At 38.4% G+C, this 7,961-nt stretch overlaps 1 protein-coding gene across 2 annotated transcripts in view; it reads left to right on the top strand.

Annotated features, from left to right (window-relative positions):
* Positions 1-7,961, top strand: part of adgra1a (adhesion G protein-coupled receptor A1a) — a 38,517-nt gene that overhangs the window by 1,493 nt on the left and 29,063 nt on the right. The gene's annotated exons all lie outside the window — the stretch shown is intronic.

Below are 7,961 nucleotides of genomic sequence, written 5' to 3'. Positions count from 1 at the left end.
TTTTTTTTTTTTTTTCCATTGAATAATTGGGGGAAAAAAAATTTACTACAAACTCTGCGAACCAGACCCTAAACTTAAAGTCTGGATGAGTTTTTTTCCCTTCATTAATGACTTTTATTACATACATTTTATCTATCATGGTAATTCAGGGTGAGTTATTTTTAATTCTAAATGAATATCCTTGTTGGACTTTTATTTAAGTGCTATTCTCTTTCAAGACACATTGACTTAACGCCAGAATAAATGCAATGTACATTATGCAGCAAAGGAAATTAGAAGATCGGACATATATCCATTATGGAGATGATAAGTTCTGGACGGGTGATGTGCCTCATACACAGGGAAGAAGCTTTTTGTTATCTAGCTTTGCAAACAAAGTTGTTAGCTAGCAGCTAGCTAATAGCACAACAACAGCAGCCTAATAATGTCTGTATGATAAAAATACTGAATCGATAGATAAGAACAGAACAGCAGAAAGGAGATACATTCAATTACATCTTGGAAATATCAGTACTGTGAATTAAGACAGGAGACAGACATATAAAACTAGGTTCTGAAACAACAAACTACAATGAAAAATTTACTTATTATAATAAACAAATTGTGACCAGTGTTATGTTCTGTTATTGCATGAAAATGACAGCAGGGGGAGCTCTGACTATGTATGTGACAAAATATACTGTATGTGGAGAAGAAGAAGAAAACTGAAAAAGAGTAGAGAACTGAACTGAGCTGCTTATTTTCCACTATTTCAATATAGCAACACCACAACAACCAGTCATACACATAAACAGTAAACATTTTCTTATGTAATCTGACTAATAAATTCGGTGTCTCTCACAATAAGTTTATGTGACAGTTTTTCATAATCAATGAAAAGAGTTACTGTGTTTATTCTGGGACTGAAAACAGAGTGCTGAACATTAACATTAAGCTATATTCCTGGATATCCCAAATCACACAAACAAAATGTCTGAGTTGAGAGGGTAAAGAATGTAGAGCGGGGCTCTGAAACGAACAAGAAAAGGAAACACATGGCAACCTAATAAATATGGAGACATGAAAACTGAATATTTTTTATTGAATGTATACACATAACATGGCACATTGTTGCACTACAACTTCCTTATTACCATATTTTCCGGACTTTAAGGCGCACCTAAAAGCGTTAAATTTTCTCAAAAATCAGCAGTGTGCCTTATGTGCTCCATAGACATACTATAAGAGTAGACCCTGCGCAGGAAATATGGCGGCCATCTTGGAGCGGTCGTCCCTCCTACTTTGCTCAACCAAATCAGCAGAAGATGCCTCAGCACTGAGGGATATTGTTGTTCTGGTCGATGGATTATTGATGTGAGGGCTCCACAGACAACATTTCACAAGTAAGATGGACATATTATTGTGTATATATTGTGATTAGAATATTACTTTACTGTATTTATCCACCGGCGAGATACCAGCTAATATTAGCTACAGTGCTTGGTGTAATACGGGTTCAGCCCCGCTATGAAGGCTAACTGAGATTCCGTAAATCTAAAAAAATTAATTATTCTCTAACATTGACTTAAATTATCTGACACAAGGGCCTATATTAGAAATGAAACAGTATAACATATATTATAAAAATTATATTACTTGTTATAACATTCATCAGCAAAGTTTACAGAGGTGGTAAAGACTATTATTTATATTCTTTCACTCTGTCAAAAGTAAGATACATCCCAAATATTCCGTTTTTGTTTTGAAGGTTTCCTAAAGATACGATGTGAGGAAGAATAGGGAGAAATCTATAAAGAGAGACGGATTCACTGCAGCACGGATGAATCTCACATCGGATTTTGGACTCAATCTCAGCTGCTGAATCTCTGAAGCTGGAAATCCTCGGCTGGAAAACAGCCGACAGATTATATATATTAGGCTGTACATGTTTATATGTATATATACATATAAACATGTATCTAATATATATTATTCAGTATTAATCATTATTAATCTGTCATTATTAATCATTATTTGCGTTTGCATATTTATATACATATGTATTAATATTACTAAATTTATTACATAAATTATGAACGGCTGTGTTGTTTGTAAAATGCTCATCATACATCAATATCAGAATATTCTATTCATATTCTATGGTTTTCCCCACTAAGGGTATTTAAATATGCTGAACCATATTTCAGCATATTTAAATATTTATGCTGAACTATGGTTCAGCATAGTTCAGCCATATTTTTCCTTAGTGGGGAAATCAATGCAATTAAAAAATACTTAAAAAATACAATTGGTTATAAATGTAGCTTTGATAGATGTTTGAATATGGTTTCCAGTAACAAAAAAGCGTGTTATGATCGATTAAATGCGCTGATATGTCATTGTGCCTGCTAAACATATAACGCTGAATGGAGCGGTCAACCCTTCCAAGATGGCTGCTCTAAATCTCATCAGTGATAATAGGCGAGAGCGGTCCATGAGGGTCTATGCTTATATTATGTCTATGATGTGTGCACTGAATTCCAAAATCTGTCCCTGACACAGAGACATCAAGTGTACAGTACGTACGCTGGCAGCAATAAACCAATCTGGTGTACGTAAAGTACGTACGTAATGCAAGGCATGACCGTTCACCTGCTCCCAGTAGAGCAGGGCACCCAATTGATTTTGCTATGTTTTTCCATTATTCTCATGTTTCTCTGCTGAAACTCATACTGCAGACTATTCCCCATAACTTATTACAACTTTTATTTGGTATTCGGCTTCAGGACCCACACCACTATTTTGATACACATATACAGACATGTGCACATGTAGAAAATATGTTTTTATGCCTATAACTTGAAAATGGCATGTCCCATTAACAAAGTTGATATGGGCAGTTTTCTTGAGAGAGTTTCCAACAGATGAGCATATCTATGCTGTGCAAAAGATTTTTTGGTGGATTCTTTTTTCAGCAAAGAGCCAGGAAGAATGCATTTGCCAAAACCAATCTCGTCTCCTAAGACCAACTCTGAGCCCAATAAAACTTGAGACAATATAAGCTAAAGAAGAAACAAAAATTTTTTATTGTGACAGATTTTTGATTTTTTTTGCCCAAATACGACATGATAGCTAATTAAACATCACTACATAGAGGACCTATAGGGGCGATTATGGAGTGAACTTTTGGTGAATATCTAGAATTTGTCATTTTTTTGTGTAATAATGCCACCCAAGACCTCCAAAATGAACTTTTAACACTTCTTCCTGACTGATTACTGTGGAGGTGCAGATCATGCACAAACACTTCATCAATGAGGCTGTTGCGTTAACTGTTTTATTTCTACCTCTGTAAAGGGTATCACTGTGTGCTGAACTGTTCGGTTGTTGTTCTAAATTTAGTTATGACAAGACTTTATTACAGTTTGGGTGGTCTATATATCTAATATCATCAGTGATTATCGCAGATTCCAATGGGCGGTATATTATAGTAACTGGGAAACTTTACAATTTGAATGTGATTTTAGCAAATGTTTATACCCCAAACTATGACAACCCTAAATTTTTCTCTCATCTTGTTAAGTTGCTCCCCTATCTAAATTCTCATTTGCTGATCATGGGAGGGGATTTTCATCTATGTCTTGACCCTGGGCTGGATGGGTCATCGGCGAAGCCGGTCTATGTTACATCCAAGTCGGCAACTTATCTGAAGTTCTTTCTTTCAGAATATGGTATTGTGGACCTTTGGCACTTTTTGCACCCCCAGGACAGACAATATTCCTTCTTTTCCCATGCCCTTGGGAGTTATAGTAGAATTGATTACTTCTTTATTGATAATAATCTAACCTCATATGTCCAGAACTGTGACTACAAGCCCATAGTGATCTCTGACCACGCTCCTCTTAATTGAATTTAACATACCTGAAACAGAGGCCCAGAGAAAGCATTGGAGGTTCAACCCCCTCCTATTGTCTGATGAAAACTTTGTTAAATTTATGTCTAACCAGATCTCCCTATTTTTAGAAATTAACACCCCAGATATCTCAGTTTTTACTGTCCGGGAAGCTCTCAAGGCGTACATAAGAGGTCAGGTAATATCCTTTGTGGCTAAGAAGAAAAGGGACTCCCTGTCCAAGCAAATGGATCTTGAGAGACAAATTGCAGATTTGGACACTAGGAATGCACAAGATCCATCCCAACAGTTGCACAAGGAACGCTGTAGGCTTCCAGCAAAACACGATCTAATTACATCTCAGTCGATTGAATATTTACTGCTGAAAAATAGAAGTAGCACATACGAGCACGGCGTTAAGGCTGGGGAGGTTTTGGCGAGGCAGCTTAGGAGTGCAAGGGCCAAATTAACTATTGGTGGGATAACATCTCAGGATGACACTATCATTATGGACCAGCAAGGGATAAATTATGCTTTTCAACATTATTATAATAAATTATATAGCTCTGATAATTGTTGTAACCCCTATCTTTTGCAGAACTTTTTTGGATGTTTACCCATCCCCAATCTAAACCCGGATCAAGTTGCTGCCCTGGACATGCCTATTTCGGAGCGGGAGATTTTAGGAGCAATCAAATTGTTACAACCCCAGAAGTCGCCTGGCCCAGATGGCCTGCCAAGCGAGTTTTATGCAGCATTCTCTGACCAGCTAGCTCCAATTTTGGCAAACATGTATAAATATTCTTTCAAGAAGGGATCGCTCCCTCCAACCTTGAATCAAGCCTGCATAACATTGCTACTTAAAAAAGATAAGAACCCCACAGAATGTTCATCGTACAAGCCGATATCATTACTGAACAGAGTAGAGTGGATTTATATGTTTGAAACTTTGGAGAGATTTGGTTTTGGTGGGCCATTTATATCTTGGGTTAAGTTGCTGTACTCCTCTCCATCAGCCATGATTCTGACAAATAACGTCTACTCTAAACCATTTAGCTTGCACCACGGGACCCAACAGGGGTGCCCACTTAGCCCTTTACTTTTTGCTTTGGCTATTGAACCTCTGGCTCTGGCAATAAGGACAAATAACTCTTTTAAAGGTATCACCAGGGGCAGGGTTGAGCATAAGCTTTCTCTCTATACCGATGACCTTTTGTTATACATATCGGCGCCAGAACGGAGCATCCCTCACATCTTAGCACTCCTCTCTCAGTTTGGGGAAATCTCTGGGTATAAAGTAAACATGCACAAAAGTGAGCTTCTGCCTATGGACGCCTGCCTAGATTATATCACAAGTGCTACACCTTTTAAAATAGCTAATCATAGCTTTGTCTATCTAGGTATTACAATAACAAAGACTTTTGATGACCTCTATAAGAATAACTTTGAGAAACCCAACATGACCTAAATAAGGTAATAAGTAATAATAATAGGAAGAGTGAATACAATCAAGATGTCAGTGCTCCCTAGGTTCATATACCTCTTTCAGTGTTTCCCTGTTGTCATTCCAGGTGCTTTTTTAAAAAAGTTAGATTCTGCCATGTCAACTTGCATTTGGAATGGCAAAAAGCCTCGTCTTAAGAAAGACCACCTAAGGAAATCAAAGCAAGATGGGGGTTTGGCCCTTCCCAATATCCAACACTATTATTGGGTATGTAATTTGTATTGTCTGTCTTTTTGGGTGCACTACAGCTCCAATGATGATGGTCCCATTTGGGTGGAGATGGAAAAACTCTCATGTGCTGCTCTTTGGAGTTGCTCCTTAGGGTTTAGGTTTGCCTACTGGAGGCAGAAAGGTAATTGCATTCTCAACTTTGCTAGCACGCTGCCTAATTCTCTTTAGATGGAAGGATGCTGCCCCACCAACAGTGTCAAACTGGATAAAAGATGTACTGCTTAACCTAAAACTAGAGAAAATCAGGTATGTGACGAGAGGCTGAGAATAAATTTCATAAAACTTGGAAATCGTTTATGATCTTTTTCAATAAACCCTCAGTGGTTCAGGAATAGCAGACCTTGGAAATTTTTGCTGAGCAGTGGCTCAATAAATCTTGACATACATTTTTGTATGATCTTAGTTTTTCTTTCTGCTACACACCTTGTAGGCGACAGTATTTAGGGAAATGTTGGCCATTTATTGGGTGGGCTGTGTTTTGTATATTTTGTCTTTCCTCTTCCTTGGTTTTGCATATAATTGTCAGGTTGCCGGGGGGTGGGATGCGAAGAATGAACCAACAGGGAGACGACGCCATGTAGTCTTTTTATTCATCATTTTCAAAATCAAGGTATGACACAGACTCAGAAAACTACTCAAACCGAAAATACCCTGACTGCTCTCAGACTGATGGCCACCATGGAAAACAGGCCCTGCAACTCGGCGTCTAGCCTAGTTCTGACGAGAATCCCACCAACCCCAACTCACACACTCAGACATAAGTAGCCAGCAGAACAGGTGAGAGAGATTACTCGTTAAGGACCTCTGGCAACAACCGAGGACACAATTAGCAGGGAACACTTAAAACCATACAGGGCCAAATTAGACCCGGAATTAAGGCAGAAACAATGTAGAGGAAAATAAACACATCATGACAATAATATGAATACTAATAAATATATTAAACACTAAACATCACTACATACATAGCTGCAAATTTCAATTGCCCATAATTTTGGAACAGTAAAAAATTTCATACCACCAAACACAGTATTGATAATGTCTAGCTAGTTTTCGGCAACGTCCACCACTAGGTGACACGGTAAAATTGCGAAATATGCTATGCAAAAACCGCTGATCAGATTTTTTTCACATGCCTCCACACTCTTGGCCTTTGCTTGTGTATTGAATGTTATGAACAAACATGTGAAATGTGCTATATCTGACCTGCAAACTTTTAAAAGATTCAAAAAAAAAATCAGACCTTCATCAAAATTTGCTCAGGTTTTTAGGATGCTTTCCCTGAATTGTTCTGAACACTCCATCCACTCTATGTATGGACCTATCTTCATATGGATTAGGATAGGATTAGGGGTAAGGGTCAGAGACTAGACTCAGAGGGGTGCAGAGTCATATAATAGGCACACACTTGTAAGAGTAGAAATACTATTTAAGGAGTTGTTTTTGGGAAAGGATTTTGGCACCTCTCTAGGTCAAGCTGGCCTGACTCCTTTCCTTCCATTTGTGTGCAAAGTGCAAATGGAACCAAAATGACTTGGAAAGGAAGGCTGTTTGGACTGATCAGAACAACAATTTGAGATAAATTGGCCTATTCAGCAATTCTGAAATGGAGCAGATGTTGAGTTCATGAGGTTTCAAATATTTTAAAGGTCATCCAATACACACTTATTATGTGGCATGCCAGAATTTTTACACAAATTAAGGGTAGCACGCCATTGGTCGAAACTTTCCAAACTCACCTGAGTGAAGATGAGAGTGCATAAAAAAGGGTGATGTTATGAATACTGGGAGATTTTTTGTTGAGACTTTGGAAGATTTTTGAGTATTGAACTGGTGAAACTGTAATGAGGAATCCGTGGCGGAGTGTGTAATAAATTTCCAGCTCATCTGTGGTCTAGCAGCAAGAATTATTTCTCTGTGCATTATTTCTTTTGCTTATATATTTAAGAGTTTAGCCACCTTTCAATTCTCCAATAAAAATGTTGACCCCAACATGATCTGAACACGCAACCTTCTCCAGTACACTCAGGCATTTAAGTGCTGGCAGGCTGCTCCTCGTATACTCCTAGCTGAGGAGGTAGATTGATCAGAGGTGTACTGAATCCAGACAGCTGTTTTATGAAATGTTTGTAACGTGTATGCGAAAATCAGCCAGAACCCAAAACGCAGCCAAGACCAGAGATCAGATCAAAAGGTTTATTACTAAATAAAGGGAAAAGGAGGGGGTTCCACAGGGGAGTGGTCACACTGGTGAGTGAGGAGGTGGAGGACCAGAGGGGTCGGGAAGCCAGCTTGGCGGGGGTAGGGTGAAAGGGCAGAGGGGGTCCGCCGGGACTAAGGGAGTAACTAGATGAC

The sequence above is a fragment of the Poecilia formosa genome, unplaced genomic scaffold (genome assembly GCF_000485575.1).
Source record: "Poecilia formosa unplaced genomic scaffold, Poecilia_formosa-5.1.2 Scaffold382, whole genome shotgun sequence".
Classification (NCBI taxonomy): domain Eukaryota; kingdom Metazoa; phylum Chordata; class Actinopteri; order Cyprinodontiformes; family Poeciliidae; genus Poecilia; species Poecilia formosa.
Note: the sequence above shows the minus strand (reverse complement) of the source record. Positions and strands in the feature narration are given on the sequence as shown.